The sequence below is a fragment of the Triticum dicoccoides genome, chromosome 6B (assembly GCF_002162155.2).
Source record: "Triticum dicoccoides isolate Atlit2015 ecotype Zavitan chromosome 6B, WEW_v2.0, whole genome shotgun sequence".
NCBI lineage: Eukaryota > Viridiplantae > Streptophyta > Magnoliopsida > Poales > Poaceae > Triticum > Triticum dicoccoides.
This window is the reverse complement of record NC_041391.1, coordinates 369,219,092-369,240,017: the sequence shown is the minus strand read 5'-3', so window position 1 is coordinate 369,240,017 and position 20,926 is coordinate 369,219,092. Positions and strand designations below refer to the sequence as shown.

Genomic DNA, 20,926 nt, shown 5'->3' with positions numbered 1-20,926 from the left:
ATGAGGAAGTGCCTCGTTACCCAAATCGACGAGGCCGGATCGAGCCACAAGCAGAGCAAGCGTCACAAGAAGTAGATGATCATCAGATGATCGTTTATCCTAGTTAATCATGCATGTAATATATAGTTTACTTTGGTGTGTGGAAATGTCATGTGTGTAGTAGCCACCTATGTAGTTATGCATGTAATAGTTTACTTTGGTGTGTGCAAATGCCATGGTTGTCGTAGCCACCTATGTAATTGGATGTTTAATTTGGTTATGCAACCATGTCCTTATAAGTGTGTGTGTGTGTGTGTGTGTGTGTGTGTGTGTGTGTTGTTGTTGTTCTCTATGCAATCCCATCGCATAACACACACGTCTTATTAGAAGCAACCGTATGTGTTATTATCGATCTTCGCACACATTTTCTGATTACAAACCTGTTTGCCGCGTATCACACACATCTTGTTATATTGAACCATTTATGTTCTCTTGGCTCAACGCAAATAGTTCATCTGAGTGAACTGTATGCCGTATATTGCACACACCTTGATCTGGCTAACCGTTTCTTTTGTGTTGCCTAATCACAAACAGTTCATCCAAGTGAACCGTATGATGTATATCGCACACACCTTCATTTGGCTGCCCGTTTGTTTTGTTCTGCCTCATCACAAACAGTTAATTGAACTGAACCGTATGCCCTGCATCGCACACGCAACTAAAATCTAAACCGTGTTCGATGCATCCATCATCGCAAATGTTTTGCACCTTTTTTTACTGTTTTTTTACACCACCGTTTGCGATTATTGCATCGCACACAGTTTCGTCGAAGGGTCTCTAGTCGTAGTGTCGCGTTAGCAGCATCCTGCAGTAGTGCTAGCATTGTCATAATTATTATCCATAGCAGAAGTAGCATGTTGTGGGAAACCACGACCACCTATGGGGCCATGAGCCCCTTTTTGGTTCGGCTGGGGGATAGGCACATTGCACAAAGAGCGGAGAAGCGTAGCACAGCGCGACAGGCATTTTTATCCCAGGTTCGGGCCGCCGTGAGGCGTAAAAGCCTACTCTTGCTGTGGTGGATTGATGGTGGAAATATGGTGGCGAACGTAGCGTACTTGCCCGACAGGGTTGCCTCGGGGCGAGAGTCGCTACGCGCATATGAATGTGTGAGGGTCCGAATCAGCCAACCCTTTCTACGGTCGCCATGGGCCTCCTTTTATAGATTAAGTAGTCAGCACAGTGGCAAATCAGTCTTTACGTACTAATTAGATAGCAAACAGTGATATCACACCTAACTCTGCAGGCTGACAGAGCGCATTAAATGCACCGTCTAGTGTTACATCACAGCGTGCCCAGCAACCCTTGCCGGACTGTTTTGCCAACTTTGCACCTGCTTACTTGACACGCCTTGGGACATGTGCCATATGAAGGTGTTTGTTGTAGGAAGTGGCTACCATGTGGCAAGAAGCAGCCACTTAGTCGCTTAGGGGCTTGACACCATACTGATCGATGACTTGCGTTGCTTGTGAGGTGGAGCAGTGGCGTGGCTTGTCTTCGCAAGCCCCAGCAGGCCTGCCAGGACGACCCGAAAGCTTGCTTCCGGGGCAAACCAACCTTGCCAGGCTCGCCTGCCCGGCAAGGGAGGTTCTTTCCTTAGCGATATCTTGTTTCTCTGGCTCATCTTGGTCTTCTTGATCTGTACTTGGATCCTTCAAAGGAATTGATCCCTCATGCTTGGGTTGATCTTGGTGATGTAATCTTGTCTTCGGGCCTGTGCACAGTACAGGCAACGGACCCAGGGTTTGTTGCACCGATAGGAGCCCTCGGGCCTGACACGAACGCGTCGTTGGGTGTCGTCTGGGTACGCCCCAACTAATGCACAGGCAGGAGCGCTAGGGTGGATCCGTCCTTTGAGATCTCCTTTGCTTCTTCACTAATCCCAAGCTTGGGTCAATTTCCGGTTCTTCCGTGCGCCGTGCAATGCCAATCGTGGTGGGGCCATTCTTATAATGGCCCGTGAATGACTTCAACGCACGGGCGGGTAACTGCCAATTCACTCTTCCCACCACACCCTTATCCTCAACCACGTGTGCTGCATGCATTGAGTGGGGTAGGTAATGGAGGCACGTGGTGCGGGAGAGCATCAAGGCATGGGCCCGGTCTTCTTGGATTGGTGAAGGAGGACGGCGGTTACCCGCCGGGGAATCAGCCCCCAGCTCGCCTATAAAAGGAGGAGCGGGGGAGAAGCAGAGGCATTCATCCACCTTCCTCTCTTCCTCCATTCTATGCTTTCTCCTGGGTATGCTGAAAGGGAGAGCCCGGGGCCAGGCCCCGCGCCCTAGCTTAGAGCTTATGATATCGAATGCTCGAGCTGATGTTTGGGGAGTGAGTATGGTCCAGGTCCAGAGGTTACGCGGTAGGAGAGCCATTCGTTGCGCAGGAGATATCAAGCTTTCCCATTGTGATGAAGTGCTTGCCTCCTCTGCCTTGGCCGTCCATCTGGCGGGGAGCGTGTCACCCTGCCGTGAGCTATTGCAGCTCGTCGGCCCGGCGACCAGGTTCTTGGAGCCTTCGATGCCCGTCCGGGGTGCTGGGCTCGGGGTCGTTGGTAATCCTAGAACTGCCCCCTTCCCTCGGAACCGGGGTTGATGTTGACGAGGAGGGTGCCTTCCTGGCCGCCAAGGTGGGGAGTGGCGCACCTCGAGCACCCTGGCCGTCGCGGTTGCCCGCTGTCTCCTCGAGGGAGGTGCCGGACCGAGAGGCCAGCATCCTCCTGGAGCGGTATTGATCAAGATGAAGCTATGAAAGACGGAGAAGGCAGGAGGCAGGCCGTCAAGTCAGAGTACTATGGCACCGACCCGTTCATCTCGTACTAGCGACCTGCCGCCTCGTCTTCCCATTCTTCCCCTCCCCTCCCTGGCACCATCATCACCGGCCTCCCAGTCGCCGGGAAGGGGGCCGCTCTCTTGGTGCGTTCGCCTCCTCCAGCAGTCTTCCAGGTGAGCTACAACGACCCTCCCCGCCGGAGCTTGCGTTGGGGCTTCTGACAGGTCCCGGAGGTGGTGAGCAGGGCACCATCGAGCTGCTCCTTCCGCCCTCCTCCTTCACAGCCTTGCCAAAGATCTTGTCAGGCTACGCCCGATAGGCTATGACGGGACCGGGGTGGGCTCCTGCTTGGGCGCTGGTCCTGTCCCCTTCTCTTCTTACCGCACTACCTGGGATAAGAGGGACAAGGAGAGGAGTTTACGGGGCACTTATCTTTTTTCAATCTTAAATCTGTAGGCATTTGCCAAATTTTAGTTCAAATAATGTAATCTCTTGAATCCATGTTTGTGTCCTGTGAGGTCTGTACTTGTTTGATCAGCATATATTAATGAAAAAGATAAACCTTGCCAAGGACTCGTGCATGTATATGTCCATGCAGAGGTGGGATGCCTCAATATTTGTTAAGTAAACGAGTTCGCTGTCACTACACCACAACACGGTTGTAAGGGCAGGAAAACTGCCAGGATAAGGCACTTACAAGGGCAATCAGACTGTCGGGAATGTTTTTCTCCCGGCAGATAGGACCGCCACGAGAACGGCTGCCGGAGATTGTAATTCCCGACAAATAGGGATGTGCCGGCAGTTTTTATGCCATCATGTTCAAACTTCTCTCGGCAGATATTTTTTTGCCAGCAATCAATAGGTTTCCTGGCAGATGATGGGCCAGTGGTGCCAAGTATCCCAATTAATAAGGCTATTACAATCTGGTATTACATTTATTTCACATTTACATACACACCCCGATTCAAAAGATGACACATCCATTCAAATAAAGCAAAAGGATTATGCAGATGCACATCGCATATATATTATAAAGTTTGATCATCAAACATTTTACAATGTATGCAATTCATTGATTACACATGAAGACTTCCCTCATAATTTAGCATCTATAGTTTCTAGACATTTGAGCAGTACAAGATGTAACAAACACAAAGAATAAAGCCTGTAAGTTCTGTGTGAGCTCAGGGCATATGGTTAAGGCAAGGTGCCTTGACGAATCTTACAGGAACATTTTCAACCTGGACAGGAAAAGGCAAAATGTCAAGTCATGTAGTATTAAAAAACATTCTATCCATTACATTTATTACGATACTCAGAATCTACAAAAGTGCACCACCCCAACTTTTATAAGAAAAACGGCTACATCAAGAAAATTTCTCAACAAATTTCCCTTCAAGGCATCAAGTGAATATTTGATTTAATAAGAAGCTTAAAAATGTCCGCAGTTTCAAGCCTGGGCACATGAATTAAGCACATCTAGTTGCCCTTCCTGGAAACCATGAAAACAGTTTCAGGTCTGGACAAATAATTAAACGCATAATGGCACGGTGAGATTGCCTCTGACATTAAGTTTAGTTTTATGAAAGTGAAGACTCATCGAACTCTGTTTGAAAAAACTGCACAGAAGACAAAATAGGAACAACATTCAAGAAAAAGGAAGTGCCATCCACAACCTGTATGAATTTTTGACATCGTAGGATCTAGTATTTTTGTATGAGCACACAAAGGCAACTAGTACAACAAATAAAATTCAAACGTTTTTCAAGCATTAACTGACAGAAGTATAGAAACTAAAATGTTTGGTGTTAGGTTTAACTCAAAAGAACATACAGAGCTTTCTTACAGGCATATATCATGCGATGTCAACCGAAATACAAGGACATTTTCAATGCTACTTTATATAGAGAGAAAAAGACAAGTAGGACACAAGAGAACCGTACAAAATACCTCTTTCACCAGTCAGACCATAAAGTAGTATCATGATTCCTGAAGAACAGACACCAACATGCAAATTAGATTGCAAGTAAGGATCAACGTGTAACCATTGCAGTGATAGATACAAAACATTAATCAAGAAATTTCAAAGTTTACTAGATACAACTCTACTGCAGATTAAAAGTTTACTTCCCAAATAATGATATAGATCTGTACCGAAGTGTAGTATCTTCGACCTTCAATCTTACAACACAGTAAGAGCAGTATACTGTAATTTAAAAGCTAAATCATGTCCGGACTTTCATCTTACAACACCGTTATGTATGGCCTTGTTAGAGTGGAAGAACTAGACAAGACATTCAGGATGTTTTGTCAGATGGAAATGATAAGGCCTTGCTCCAGTTTACGCAGCAATACAATAGCCTTCCAAATTTTGTGAAAAATTGAATTAATGAGGAAAGCTATGCAGAGTGTACAATCAAATAAACTAAATAACCATCATAAATTCACATTGTTGGCTGCTACGCAATGGCAGTTAAAGACAACAGACAAGAGCTCAAAATGTCACCGAAGGCCGCTTATCTGGTTCACTATAATTAGAATCCACCATTATAAGTTGGTACAATTTATATTAAAACTTCGACATCTTTGTACTGGAGCTTGTTACTTGTAAAGCTCTTATCATTATTAAGCAAAGAACAAGAGCTTGTTATTTGATTATACTTTGACATATTGTATACGAGCTTGTTGTTTATACTTTGATATCTAGTGAAGCAAAGAACAGCAAACACTTCGATATATAGTTTATTCACATGAGATCCAACGCCATGAAACCAAGTTGTTAAATCTTTCCCTAATAATGAAGCACGGATTGACTTTGTCGGGTTCACCGTCACAATACGCTTTTTCTCATGTCATAATACGCTTTTACGATTCGTATAGACAAAATCGTAATATAAACGAGGTGGTACTAATAGCATGTTCGTCCGTCCGTCAGACCTGGTTCACGGATCTTTTGCGAAAAGCCCCTGTGATTGTTTATATTCAATCTGCAATCCAAATCGAACCGGTACGGGGGGAAATAACACAGCCACGCTCTGCCTCGCAGCGCTCCCCCGCGCCGCCGGCTGCCTCCTCACCGCGTCGCGCCACCACTCCACAAAACTCCCGCCGAACCACACCTTCTATGCCCTGGCTACTCACTCCCACCTCCAGAGCTCTCGCCACGAGCTATATCTGGCGGCCGCCACCTCTCATTGCCCTCGGCTGGGCTTCCCTCAATCTCCCACCGCCCCCAAAGCGCCGCCCGTGATGGATCCAGGCCGGCAACTACTCCCCTCCTCCCCCACGACTGATTGCCTCCACTACCCTCCCTTCCAGCTTAGGGCCCGACGAGCCCCAGCCGCCACGCTCCCTCTTTCCACTCATCTGCGTCAAGATCGACTGTGAGCACACTTGTGCCTGCTCTCTGCCGACCTTCCCTTCCTCATCTCCCTGTGAGGTTCCTAGCCGCCCCGCGGCATGCAGTACGGGGTGGCGAAGCCATGCAGTTCACCGTGTCCATCCCGTCGTGTGCCTTCTCGATGCTGGTCCCCATCCCCCATGACCATACCCTCCCCTATTTTCTCTGTGTCGCCGACCATGGCGCCCATGGCGACCATGAGGCTGGAAGGGGTCTCATGGACCCGAGAGTGCGAGAGGAGCAACAGCGCTGGCGGTGACGCCCCAGGAAGACCGTAGTGTGGTGCTCTGCTCTATGGATTCCTCTGCCATGGAGTTCAAAGTTTTTGCTTTTTTGTTTAAGATTTTTTATGTGCAAAAATACAGTTCAGCGCAGTTCTTTCTTCTCTTTGAGCTTAGGTTCTCTGGATGATGTTTGCATCCGGGTTGTAAAATTTTGCCTGCGTCAAGTGCAATTCAGAACTTACAAGTTCCGCTGTCAGTCTCCTGTGCAGTTCATTACAGTAGAATTTTAATGTGTTCGTTTCAGTTATCTTTGTTCTGCTCTATATCGTGAGGCTGCAGTCCCGCGATCTCCTGCTTACCTGCGTCAACCCGGTCGATCCAGGTAGTTGGGTGGGGATTGGGGGTGTCACCGGGCATCCAGATGATGAGTTCCCATCGTGAGCTGGTGCTCTGCTCCTCGCCGCTGGTGGTCGTGCTACAGCGACGTGTGGTTCGTCGGGCTGTGTGTGTGTTGCTTTGGATAGGAACTGGTTCACCAGATCACTCCTTCAACAAGAGGTAGCTAGATGTGCATGAGTTTCATGCGTTTATGTTTCGAGCAGCAGAATTAACAAGCACTCACAAAGGACAAGTCATCAAGGTGTTTTTCTGCGCATATGTCGTTCAAGTGGAAGATGGGGCACTGTGCCTTCTCCAACTCCTTTCGATCTGCTGATCAAGTCAAGAGAATAAGAGCAGTGGAGATTACCTTTTATTGCTAAACTTTCCCGTCAATGCCTAATATGTGTGCTTTTCTTCCTAATGGTGTCATGCTTCGATTTGATTTCTTACATGAGGAAGTGAATAGCAGTGATTATTGCACATGCTTATACATTTCAAATGGATTGCTAGGTTAAATGGTATAGCATTCAAAGATCTTAGTTTTTCTGAACGGTCTAATAATTATTCAGTTTACTGAACTGCTGAACTGCTTCTTTGGGTCTGAATTTGCTGAATTGTCGAACGGTCTAAGAATTATTCAGTTTACTAAACTGCTAAACTGCTTCTTTGGGTCTGAATTTTCTGAATTGCTTCGTTGTGTCAAAATTGCTAGGTACCCTGGAATATACGGAAGCGCGGAAACTCCAAGCTCTTCCAGGATGTTTTTGAGGAATTGCACATTACTGCTAGCAAGATTGTTGATGATCTTATGTTGTAGTCCAACAGGTATTCAAATGAAATTAAGAAAGGCATCCTTAGAGGTTGGAGCACTATGTTGTGTCACCTATCTGTAAGATTATGATTTTATCCCTCCTTTTCTTTTCTATTAATCCTACTTTATCATTTTCCTTTGTATAGTTTTCAGTTTATGAAGTGTTTCAGGCCGGTGTAAGCCTGTTGTAGTCCCTGTAAGTGACGCACCACCCTCTCTTAACTAAATAGACACCGTTGCGTCGATGAGACGCTTCGACCCATGCTGGCCGTCGTTCCCCACCACTGAGGTTTCGTTTCCCCGTTCTTTCCTTCTTCCAATCTTCAGTCCAATTGTATGAACAGAAACAAACCTTCTCGTATGTTTCTAGATGAAGAAGAAACGGCTGGCTTACCAATCACTTAAGCATCCAGAGCTTCGGCGCCCAACTGTTGAAGAAGGCTCAGACTGATGGAGTTGTCCCGAACAAGGCACAGACCTGACCCCTTTCCGCTCCTGGAGTCCTTGCATGCCTTTAAAGCATGTAATCTTAGTCGTTGGACTTTTTATATGGTTGATACTAAATTCGTGTGGTGGTTGCAGAATGTCATAGCGCATGTGTTACCGCTGTCCCTCTCAATAAGTCCCTCACCGGTGGTTACACACACGCGCGCCCACGAACAACTCGGTCAGGGGAGAAAACAAAGCAGTGGTGTTCGGTTAGAACACAGGAGGACAAACGGTCAGGTTTCAGGAACCAATGCCTTCATATTTTTTCTCTTTCTACTGAGTGCTGGCTAAATAAGCACAACCCTCTTATTACAAGGTTAGATCAACTCAACACCAGCAATAATGGCTTGAAATGAGCTAGGTTGGCCAAGACTAGACATTATGGATTTGGTACTGTATATATACTGGAAAATGATAGCATGGTCTTTGTATGGTTATTTTTTGAATTAGCAACACTGTACGGTCTTCCTCGGCAGCACATACTAATGATTACTGCTCAAGCATGTAGATGGTACATTTTTGGCAATTGGATCAATAACCATGTCATTACTATACAAAAAGGATGTAGATCCATAGACTAATACTCCTATATTGGTTTGGTTTCTTATGCATTTATTACCCGTTCGCACATATAACTTGTGTCTCTTGCTTCTTAAGATTATTGCCTGGTATGGTGTCCAATAAATTCAGAGATTGCCTCTGCAGTGGTCTGTAGCTACAAAGATGATAATTTAGAAAAACATAGATGATGACTAGCTATTGAGAAGCATAATAATGTTTTTATTTCTTCTTCATGACAATCAAGGTCAAACAAATATCTTCATGTTTAACAGAATGAAATAAAATTGATGGACAGTGCCACTCCATTGATAACTAGAGCTAGCAGTGTGTTCATCTAGATGGTTACATTTTCTTCATAGAAGAATGTACAATGCTAGAATTAGTAGACGCGAGACAGTCAAAATCTTCATGCACTCAACACTCATTGTACTGAGTTTTTTTAGCAATACTCATTGTAATATGTGGTCAACACATAGTTTTGTTACCCCGTTGCAACGCACGGGCCCTTTTGCTAGTAATCATATCATTTGCGCAAGGCAAAGGCTTATAAAAGAAGACCTTAATTAAGTAGGATATGAACCAGAATGATCAGAATATCTACACATACGTTTTGACTAGTACAGAATTAGCAAATATCCCAATTTTCTTCCATGCACAAGACTTCCGAGTTAGCTACTCAGTGTGTCTCGATGGTGTCCCCTTTTATTTCATCATTCTTTTCTGGGAAACCTTATAAGTGGTTAGCTACTCTGTCTGTCTCAATGGTGTTAACTATGTATGCAGTTTCATTTCAATCAAAATGGAACCTGGGAGTGGCCCCTGTTTTTCTAAAATGAACCAAAACATTGGGGCTTTAGAACAACAGAAAATAACATACTTCACATATATTATTACCTTAATTTAGGTTCAGTTTAAATGTCCCGATGCTCCAATTTCTCCCTTGGATTGAAGATCTAACACAAGGTTACCTTTCTTGTATTGACATCTGAAACTGAGAACAATTTAACAGATCAATAAGCCTTGTTGAACATTTATCTTAGTTGCATTAAGCCTAGCACATTAAGAATAAATTTCTATACTTTAGATGTGTGCGACTCTCCTGTTCCTAAAAAACTCCATGTCAGGATAATCTTCCTAGTACAACAGCTTTGCTGCATTTCCTTGAAAGATTAAATACCAAACATCATTATGAATTTTCAGAGATGAACACAAAATCCTTAATTTGGTTTGTTATAAACTATAACCGAAGGATATAAGCATAAACACCGCAGTCAGTTAGCCAATGCTAAATAATAACGGGAGAGGGATGATTAGGAAACAAAGAAATCATAACTTGTGATATTCAGATTCTTCCATGCTTGTCAAATTCGAAGGGATAAGTGAATGTACCAAAGACTGTAATTCGTACAGTAGGCATGTCAACTGAAAGACGAAATAGATGAGTATGGCAGGTAGGAAACATCAATCTTATCCTTCCCTAGATCACAGGAAGCAAATATTAGTTGGGCTCATATGCCAGCAACATGGAGAGACAACATAACCCTTATGACTGCTCAACCATGGGAGGCAGAACCTTGCTCAATTTTCCTTCGCATCTGCGAGTCACTTGGGGATCCTGCAAGCCGAGGAGAATACAATGTTGACAGCCATGTGCTACAGCGAGGGCGGATGGGGAAGAGGCCAAGACTGCTGTACGGGGAGGTAAGACAGCCAAATCAAAACTAAACCTAACTGTATTACCTCGTTCCATGCCAGATCTGGTGGAAGTTAGACGTCATCCTTGTGGACATCCTCACTCGAACAGATCCTTCTGCTGAAACACTTGAGCAACTCGAGCCTAGAGGAGCCTGGCGGAGGACGCGTGGAGGAGGCTTGGCTGCTTGGGCGTTGCTGGAGGTCCGACGAATGGTGGTCGGGGCGGCAGAGGATGCTCGGCGGCATGGTCCGGGAGGAGTGGCACTAGGTGTGGCAGACGGTGGTCGGCGCGTGGTCGGGGAGGAAGCTGGCACTGGAGTGTGGCGGAGGGCGGTCGGCAGCCGCGCAGGGTGGGGTGCGGCGGCGGCGGCTCGGGGAGGAGGCTATGTTAGGGTGTGGTCGATTTGGGGATTTCCGTCTGAGTTGAGTTTGGGGATTTAGCTTAGACTAGCCACAGTGGGAGTAATTTCAGCAGTAAAATCGAGTCCAACTCAACAAATTTGCTTATGTGGCAACGAGTTAATGAGAGAGGTAGTTATAATAACTTAGCTAGTTACTGTAATATCACATGTTCCAATGCAATTTGAGTATATAACCTAATAAATGAATCTTTGCATGTTACCACACTTATGTTACCACTCACTATGAAGGTAGTAACATAGTCTAAGGATATGTGTATGTTACTAGTGTATGTTACTCACCACTGTGGCTTATTTGAAGTGACGATTTTCGCATCTCGCGCACTGTCCCGTGCTAGCCGGCGCCAATACGTATTATTTTGGTTTGGCCCCACAAGAAGTCCCCGGCAGATAATATGCCATTGTTTAGGTGTGCCAACAAATATTGTGTCCTTGGAAATGGGTATCTGTGCTGGCAGTTTGAATTCCCTTATTGTTTGAGTTCTACCGGCAGTTTATTTGCCATTGGATACTTCTGCCGGCAGTACAATAATCCCCGGAAGATGGTTTTGCCTTTATGATGGTATTTCTGTCGGCTGTTAATTGCCCCCAATCAAGGGTTGTGGTGTAGTATATCCTGTCGGTACCCTCTGTTTTGTTGCCAGGGAGTTAGGCCTACCGGGCACAAATCGTATAGGGGGACCAGTACCCCGCTAGTCCTTTTCCATCAAAGGCCACTGCGACCACCCTAACCAAAGCAACGTTCGAGTCGAAGGGTGGGAGCACCTAAGTTTCAAAGGGTAGCAAGGTTTTCTCATGCACAAGACCTTACTTATAGAACACATATGGATAACAGGAAGAAATTATCTGTTTGGTTTGCCAGAGATCGCAGTGCTGGCTTGTTTGCTCATCTTCTCTTGGGGATCGAGTCCACGGCAGTAGCCTGCAGTTTATGCAGATGAAAATGATGTCAGATGCGATCTTATCTACATGAACATGCGATGCTCATGATATGCTTATGCATACATGCAACTTGTCGGGGGGCCCCAGCGCTTCATTTATTTCTCTGTTGCTCAGGGTTTGTGCTTGGCTTTGTACAAGGGTTTACATGCAACTGAGGCAAGGCCTGTACTAAAGGGTGACTGCTGGGCAGGGCCCGACAGTCGTGCCTTGCGGGTAGAACTTGTGGAGATGCTCAATATTCCATGAGTTTTGCAATTGAATGTCATCACTGGTCTCCAGACGGACTGCGCCACGTCTGGTGACTCGTACTACCCGGTAAGGGCCTTCCCACTTCAGAGTCAACTTGTTTGTACCCTTGGCGGACTGAACGCGCCTAAGGACAAGGTCGACTTTCTCAAGACACCGGGCATGAACCCTGCAGCTGTGATAGCGACGCAGGGCTTGCTGCTAGCGTGCAGCACGCGTAGCAGCCCGGAGACGGTTCTCCTGGAGAAGCACAACATCGTCACGCCGGTGTTGTTCCTGTGCTACTTCATCATAGGCAAGATCTCGAGGTGACCCGTAAAAATTCCATGGGGATAACTGCTTCTGCCCCATAGACTAGGTAGAAGGGTGTCTGCCCGGTAGCTCGATTTGGTGTCATTCTAAGGGACCAAAGAACCACCGGCAGTTCATCGATCCATCGCCTGTCGCACTTCTGCAGCTTATTAAATGTTCTTGTCTTGAGTCCCCGTAGCACTTCAGCGTTCGCCCTCTCAGCTTGTCCATTGCTTCTGGGATGTGCAATAGAGGCAAATGAGATCTTCCTTCCGAGGGCATGAACATATTGCATGAAGGCGCGGCTCGTGAACTCGGTGCCGTTGTCGGTGATGATCCGGGCAGGGACCCTGAAGCGGCACACCAATCCTTTCAAGAACTTGATAGCTGACTGAGCAGTCATCTTCCTCACGGCATCTACTTTTGTCCACTTTATAAACTTGTCGATTGCAACGAATAAGAATTCAAAGCCCCCGGCAGCTTGGGGGAAAGGGCCGAGGATATTGAGTCCCCAGACTGAAAATGGCCATGACAAAGGGATTGTTTGAAGTGCTTGGGCAGGCAGATGGATATTCTTGGAATGGAACTGGTAGGCTTCACACTTGGTGACTAACTCGACCACATCTTGGAGGGTCGTGGGCCAATAAAAACCTTGCCGGAATGCTTTCCCAACTAAAGCCCTTGATCCAATGTGGGAGCCGCATATGCCTTTGTGTATTTCTGCCAACAGTTCCTTTCCTTCTTCCCGGCAAATGCACTTCAATTTCACATCGTTGGCCTTCTTCTAAATAGTGTGTCACCGACAAACTGATACATACTGGCCCTCTAGGCTACTCTTTCCGCTTCTTCTTGCTCTTCGGGAAGTTCTCTAGTTTGGAGGAAATGGACTATGTGCCTTGCCCAAGTTGGAGCCTGGGGCTCAGCAACGAGGACTAGCGGCACCTCCCCATTCGTGGGAGCACATCCCTCGACCGCGGGGACTAGAGGCCCGGCAGGAGGGTCCAGCCCGACAATCGAAGGGGAGTTGTTTCTGGTAGGGTCCCTGCCAGGAGCCCCGAGAGGCTGTACCAAGAGAGGCTTACCAGAGTCCAATTTCCTCCTCTTTCGGGCCATTGTTGTCAGGGATACGGAAGGTTGTGTAAGATGGAGAACAAAAGTTCCTGGTTCCACAGGAAGCTTCTGCGCAGTGCACTTTGACAGATGATCAGCAATGTTGTTTTCCACACGGGGTATGTGCTTCATTTGCAATCCCTCAAAGCGCTCCTCCAATCTCCTCACTTCCTCAATGTATCCCTCAATCAATGGACTTTGGTAATCCTTGTTGACTTGTTTCACCACAAGTTGTGAATTTCCTCGAATGATCAGCTTCTTGATTCCCAATTATGTCGCAATTCTGAGCCGGCAATGAGCCCTTCATACTCTGCCATATTGTTTGTCGCCTTCTCCCCGGGAAAATGCATCTGGACGATCTACTTCATGTGCTCTCCAGTGGGAGCAACGAGAAGCACGCCAGCCCCTGCACCATGTAGGGAGAAGGCACCATCGAAATGCATGATCCATTCTTAGGGTGCTTCCTTGCCGGGGTTAACTGTTTCCAGCACTTCTTCATCAGGGGTTGGCGTCCATTCCGCAATAAACTCTGCCAATGCCCTGCTCTAATTCGTTGATGTGTTTTCAAACTTCAGGCCAAAGCTGGATAACTCCAATGCCCATTCCACTATCCTGTCGGTAGCCTCTAGGTTTCGGAGTATCCTTTGCAATGGGAGGCAGGTGACAACCATGATCTCATGGGCTTGGAAGTAGTGGCGCAGTTTCCTTGAGGCCATGACAAGGCCAAAAATCAATTTTTGCATGCTAGAATACTTGGATCTAGCCCCCTGCAATAGGGAGCTGACAAAGTATACCAGGCGCTGCACCACCTTCTTCCTTGCCACGTCCTTGGGGTTGCCTCCGCTGTCGTGCTCCTCTTTGTCCTAATCCACATCTGGCCTTGTGGAGCTGTTCTCTCTCTCTCTTCCCTGGGCGAGACACTTGTGGAGGCTGCTGTCTCCTCCACTTCCCGCTATGCGACTAATCCCGCGCTAACCACTTGATTAGTCACTGCCAGATGTAGCAGCAACGGCTCTTGTGGTTTGGGTGCAATTAAAGTGGGCACCGAGGATAAGTAGGTCTTCAAATCTTATAGTGTTGAGTCTACTTCTGGGGTCCACTTTGTAAGTGCATCTAGTGCCCCTTAGTGATTTTGGTGTATTGAAGACTTATAGGTTAAGGGACTAACGTGTTTATGAGTGTACACAGGTCTATAAGTCTATGAGGAGTTTGATATTTACAGAGAAAGTCGACCCCTAAAAATGAATATCTTCGACTGAAGATTTTGGTATTCCTGAAGACTTTCATGAAGACTTTGAAAGTGAAGAAATTGGTGTGTCCGTGAAGACTTGATATGCATGCAAGGAATATGAAGCTTGAAGACTTTCGTTTTCATAGTTTTGTTTTTCTCTTTCTTGAGTCATAGGAAACACCGTACTGTTAAAGGGGGTCGAGGAAATACTAAGGAAAAATTTCCATGTGATGCTCAACTCAAAATCCTACACCTACCAATCCCTTCGAGTGAAGCCATTGGAAATCTCATACAGTTCAGTCAATTTCTTCAGTGACAGAGACGAAGTTCTTCTGGTCGCTGAGGAATTTGTTCTAACTGAGGAGTTAGGAATTCGCCAGCGCGGATTGCCTACACAGTGAGGAACATGATAGCCCTGAGGAATTTGAGAGTCGAATTTCCGACCGTTGCTGTGCTACGCGCCAGCTGTCCCAAAATATCTTATCCACATAACGGTCATATCATTGAAGGGCATTTATGTCTTATCATGTCGGGCTGCTCCCTAGGCTATAAATAGCCGCCCCCTTCAACCACTAGCTAGTTGGCTGCTCCGAGAGAAACTGACACTTGTCATTTGAGAGCAACCCATCCTCCGAGGACTTTGAGCGAAAATCATCGAGTGAGGAAAATCCAAACCCAAACACCCACAAACCCAAAGTGATTGAGCATCACTGAAGAGATTGATCTTGCGTGGATCCGACGCTTGTTACCTTTGAAGACTGTGCTTCTTCCAGACGGTTAGGCGTCATGGTCTAGAGCATCCAAGAGGAATTGTGGATCACCGAGTGACCGAAGTCTGTGAAGGTTTGGAAGTCGCCTGAAGACTTACCACGAGTGATTGGACGAGGTCTGTGTGACCTTAGTTCAAGGAGAATACAGTGAGGACTTGGTGTCCTAAGCTGCGTGCTCAACGACTGGGTGTCCGGGACTGTGTGTCCTCGAGTTTAAATACTGAGCCGCTCCAACCAGACATACAACTGAGACAGCAGTTGGAACTGGTCTACCAAATCATTGTCTTCACCAACCTTACTGGTTCTATTTCCTCAACTCTTTCATTTCCTCATTACTGTGTTGAGTGATTGTTCATATCTGTGTTTGAAGACTTTGACTGAAGACTTTCTCAATTTCCTCAGTTCAATTTCTTCAGTCTGTTTGTCTTCATCTTGTGTTATCCTATGTTTACGCTTTCTGTACTCTGTGTTTGTCTTCATTTCATCATGATGACTATGTGTGTATTCTGTTATGCTTACTTCTGAGTACTTATTCCGCTGCAAGTAGTTCTTCGCTAAGGAATTTCCTCACCGGCAAATTCCTCAGTGAAGAATTCATAAAAATCGCCTATTCACCCCCCTCTAGTCGATATAATGCACTTTCAACTGCTATCAGAGCAAGGTACTCCCTTGTTCTGTGTGATTTTGATTTAACCACCTGGAGTTCTAGTTATGTTGACTACAGGATTGAGGAACGTTTCCTGCCCCATCTTTGACGGTCATGAGTATCCTCGGTGAAAGGCCATGATGAAGAAGCGACTCATGGCTATGGACAGCGAACTGTGGACCGTCACCGAGATCGGTCTTACCGATCTATGCAAGATGGCTCAGGCTGATGACATTCACAAGTACACACTGCTTAACCTCACAGTGAAGGATGTCATCCGCTCTAGTCTGTCCCGAAATCAGTTCAGGAACGTCATGCATCTCAATCACGCGAAGCTAATCTAGGACCGTCTCTCTGAGGTCTATGAAGGTCATCGGACTCGTCATGATCCTTGGTTCGAGGATTACAAGGAATCTCTCAATGCGATGACATTCGAACCAGAATCATCATCGTCTACCCCCTGCCTTATGGCAAACGGTGTTGAGGTAACCGAATCCTACCTATCCGAATATAGTGATGATGAATCTGGCGATGAATTTGGACCTAGCTATGTCAAACTTGCTTCCCTTGCCCATAAACAACAAAGAGCCTTGGAAAAAGTTCACTACATGCTAAATAAGAGCGATGATATGTTGGGTGAAGAAATGGATCAGTCAAAAGCCTTGGCTGAAAGTCTTCAGGGACTCCATTCCAAGTTTGACGACCTTCAAGGTCATCATAACACTCTCTTATCTGATCACGAGAAGCTTTCTCTTGAACTTCTTCAAAGAAAGCAAGATCTTGAGAAGCTAAGAGTGAGTTATGAAGATCTTCAGAAGGAGCGCGATTCATTACTTGCTCAACAAATCAGCGCTACTCAGGAAGAATTTGATCCTCCATGCTTAAAGTGCATTGAACGTGAATCTGCTAATTCTTCACCTGAATGTTCAAATGCTTCAAATGTTACAAATTCTTCACCTGCCCCTGCTATCACTAATTCCTCATCTGAGGACATTGCTAGTATCACTGACAATGCAGGGCTGAAGGAATTGTATATGACAGGCATGTACAAAATCCTCAAAGGGCATCAGACTCTTTGTGATGTGCTTAAAAAGCAGATCCTCTACAGAAACCCTAGGAAAGTGGGTATTGCCTTTGAGAGGAAACTCAATGCTGATGGAACATATTGGAAGCCTGAGCAGTACCCCAAAACCTCATGGGTTGCTGCAAAGGGACCTCCAGTTGATCCATCTAACTTATCTGGCTTTACATGTGAATCTCCTCATTCTTCTGATGAGTCATTTGACTCCAACTATAAACTGTTCAAAAATCAGAATGGTGAAGTATTTGCTAGATATGTTGGCACTAACTGCAGGAACGGTTCCCCTATGAAGAAAATCTGGGTTCCCAAAAGTTATGTTGAAAGTCTTCAGGTGAATGTCCTCATGACACCACCAGTGAAGAATAGGAACCCCAGATCAAACTCTTCATATGGACCGAATTCTTCATATGGATCTAAGTCCTCATATGGACCAAATTCCTCACATGGATCAAATTCCTCAAAAGGATCAAAGTCCTCATATGAACATCATCATGCTAACAACTCTGTTTCGCAGGGTAGAGCTAAGGACTATGAATATGTGCATTATTCTTCAAATCATTATATTCACAAGTCCTCGAAGAATTTCTCTGCTTATTCATATGCTTACCCTAACCCCTCTTATGTGAAACGAAGTGGACTGGCGTCCATGCCACCTTTCTCATATGGTGCTCGCAGAGTGATGAATTCTTTGTCACCCCTCCAGATATGGGTGGTGAAGAAAAATAACTAATCTCTTATGTAGGGTCAGGTCTCCAAACGTGCTTTAACGTTCGAAGAATTTGCTGGGGGGCTAAAAAAATGCCTGAAAGGACGCAGGCTAATCATGATGAAATGAACTTTCATTTCACACGTCCTCACACTGCTTATCTGTGCTATTGCTTGATGAAATTGAACTGATGATACTGATGTCATATTCTTCACTAATGAAGTATATGAGTTTGTAAGTTGCACTAATTCATCTGCAGGATGATCAACCCAAAGCAAATGAGTGGGTCCTCGATAGTGGATGTACAAATCACATGACTGGTGACAAGAATCTATTGATGGATGCTCCATTAACACCGTCACATCTGAAGCATATCATCTTCGCTGACAAAGGCAAAAGTCAGGTATTAGGTCTAGGTAAGGTTGCGATCTCTAAGGATCGACACATGGACAAAGTCATGCTTGTCGAGTCCTTAGGATACTACCTCATGTCTGTCTCAATGCTTTGTGATCTTGATATGGTTGTTGTCTTTGACAAGTATCGTTGTGTTGTGATCATGGAAGCTGACAATTCCAAAGTCTCCGAAGGCTTTAGGAGAGGAGACTTGTACATTGTTGATTTCTCTACAGGACCACAACCTGCTGTGTGCTTACTTGCAAAAGCTTCAGAAGGCTGGCTATGGCATCGACGACTTGGTCATGCTGGCATGAGGAATCTGCACACGCTCGCGAAGAAGAAGCATGTCATTGGCATTGAGAATGTCAAATTCCTCAAGGATCACTTGTGTGGTGCATGTGAAGCTGGGAAGATGACTAAGACCAAGCATCCAGCGAAGACTATCATGACCACCACTCGACCATTTGAATTGCTTCACATGGATCTCTTCAGTCCTAATCATTATTCCACTGTGACTAATGATGCATCTCTATATGGCTTTGTTATTGTTGATGATTATTCTCGTTACACATGGGTACACATTGTTACTTACAAACATGAAGTGCAGGAAGTCTTCAAACGATTTTCCTCGAGGGCTTCAACCAACTTTGGTGTGAAGATCAAGCACATCAGGAGTGACAATGGAACTGAGTTCAAGAATTCCGGTCTTAATGACTATCTTGATGAACTTGGTATTACTCATGACTTATCTGCTCCTTATACTCCTCAGCAAAATGGCGTCGTGGAGCGCAAGAACATAACTCTTGTTGAGATGGCTCGCACTATGCTTGATGAATACAAAACGCCTCATCGTTTTTGGATTGATGCAATTGATACCGCGTGCCACATCATCAACAGAGTATATCTTCACAAATTCTTCAAGAAGACTGCCTATGAACTCCTCACTGACAAGAAACCCAATGTGAGTTATTTCAAAGTCTTCGGTACAAAATGTTGGATTAGAGATCCTCATCACAATGCTAAATTCGCACCGAAAGCACATGAAGGTTTTATGCTTGGTTACGAAAAGGACTCACACACCTACAGGGTCTTCAACATCGCTCTTCACAAGATTGTTGAAACTGTAGATGTGCGGTTCGATGAAACTAATGGCTCGCAAAGAGAGCACCTACCTTCTATGATAGATGAACCAACACCTGAAGATTCTATCAAGTTCAAGGCTACTGAGGATGTCATTCCTACCGAAGAATCTACTGAAGAATTCATTCCAGAACGCGAAGATCGTCGAGCTGATGTACCTGAGGAAAATGCTGAAGAAAATGGTGCTGAAGAAAATGTTGATCAAATTCCTCGACGACAACCAGCTCATCCTCGCGTTGCAAAAGAAGTGCAAGTTGAAAAGATCATCGATGACATTGAAGCACCAGGTCCTCTCACACGCTCAAAAGCTTCACATTTATCTAACTTTTGTGGTGTAACATCCCCAGCATCACACTACAGTAATCTCTCATTAATGAAGGTCATGTCATCATGATCATCATGCCAAAATGCCCCTTGTCCAAAATCTGCTTCAAATTCAAATTCAAATTGCATGTCGAATATTTGCTTCTTCTTTCATGCAAATAAAATAGTTCATCCTATGGCAAATAATCCCTAGATATTTGTCATGTTGAATCCAACATCTTTGGAATTCCCAAATTGCCCGTGGAAAATAATTATTGTTCCAGCAACATTTAAATATGCCATTCCCAATTTCCAAAATTCCTAGACAATTCCTCTTGCCTCCAAACTATTTGTGGCAATACTAAAAATGTGGAGGAATTTATGGGCCAAGTCCCATATTTTTCCTAAATCCCTTGGATGCAAAAAAAACCTTTTCATCTCTCTATTTTAATTTTAAGATGAAAAGAAGCCCCCCCCCTCCCCGCTGGGCCTTGGCCCAGATGGCCAAGCGGCCCGAGCCACCTGGCCCACTCCAGCTGGCCAGCCCAGCCTCCCACGCTCCCCCTGTCGCCTTCCTGTTCGAGCGACCGCGGGCACGGTCGCCATCAAACCGCCTCGCCGGCGATGCCCAACGAGAGGATAAGGCCTCCACCGCCCCGACGCCTCGGCCCCCTCGCCTCCCACTTGACCTGCCTCCCCCCTCCACTCGCGCTAGTCCCTATCCCCTCGCACACTTGCTCCCCCTCCTCCAGATCTACCTCGCCGACGTGCCATGCGCCGTCCGCCGTGCTGACCGCGGCCACCGTTGTCCCCGTCCCTCTCCGACGATTCCCCGAGCGCCGTCGTACCCCGCGAAGTCTTCCTCGACCACCGGACCAAGCCAGGAGCCCCACAGCGAGCGCGGCGACCTCTTCTTCTTCCTCTACTCCGACGAACGCCGGCGTCGAATTCGGCCACTTCGCGCCTTCCCCGAGCCCACTGAGCACATCTGTAGGCTCACTGTGAGCTACACTTCCCCCCTCTCTTTTTGCTTCCTTACGCGCCCAGAGCGGCTAGGCCCGCCATGGCCGAGACGAGCTCCGTCGTTGAACTCATTGCAGTCGCCCTGATGCTCCTAGCGCCGCGCTAGCGCCACCACCGAGCTCCTGGAGCTCCTAGCTGCTCAACGCACCCCTCCGCCACCCTTGCCGTGCCCTGGACGCTCGAACCCGTCGACGTCCGAACTCCGGCGCCGCTCCGGTCAGCGCTGTCGTGGCTCTAGGCCATCCCAGCACTC

At 46.3% G+C, this 20,926-nt stretch overlaps 1 long non-coding RNA gene across 5 annotated transcripts; it reads right to left on the bottom strand.

The window, feature by feature from the left end:
* Positions 1-3,797: 3,797 nt before the first annotated feature.
* LOC119322853 lies at positions 3,798-10,786 on the bottom strand. Of its 5 annotated transcripts, none has more exons than XR_005155889.1 (5): positions 10,415-10,786; positions 9,754-10,289; positions 9,569-9,665; positions 4,759-4,797; positions 3,798-4,049 (listed from the first exon to the last, which is right to left on the bottom strand). It is a non-coding gene; the product is annotated as an uncharacterized LOC119322853 (long non-coding RNA). The 5 variants fall into 5 exon arrangements; XR_005155890.1 differs by having other exon boundaries at positions 9,569-9,834; positions 10,064-10,289; XR_005155892.1 differs by having other exon boundaries at positions 9,569-9,825; positions 10,064-10,289.
* Positions 10,787-20,926: the final 10,140 nt, after the last annotated feature.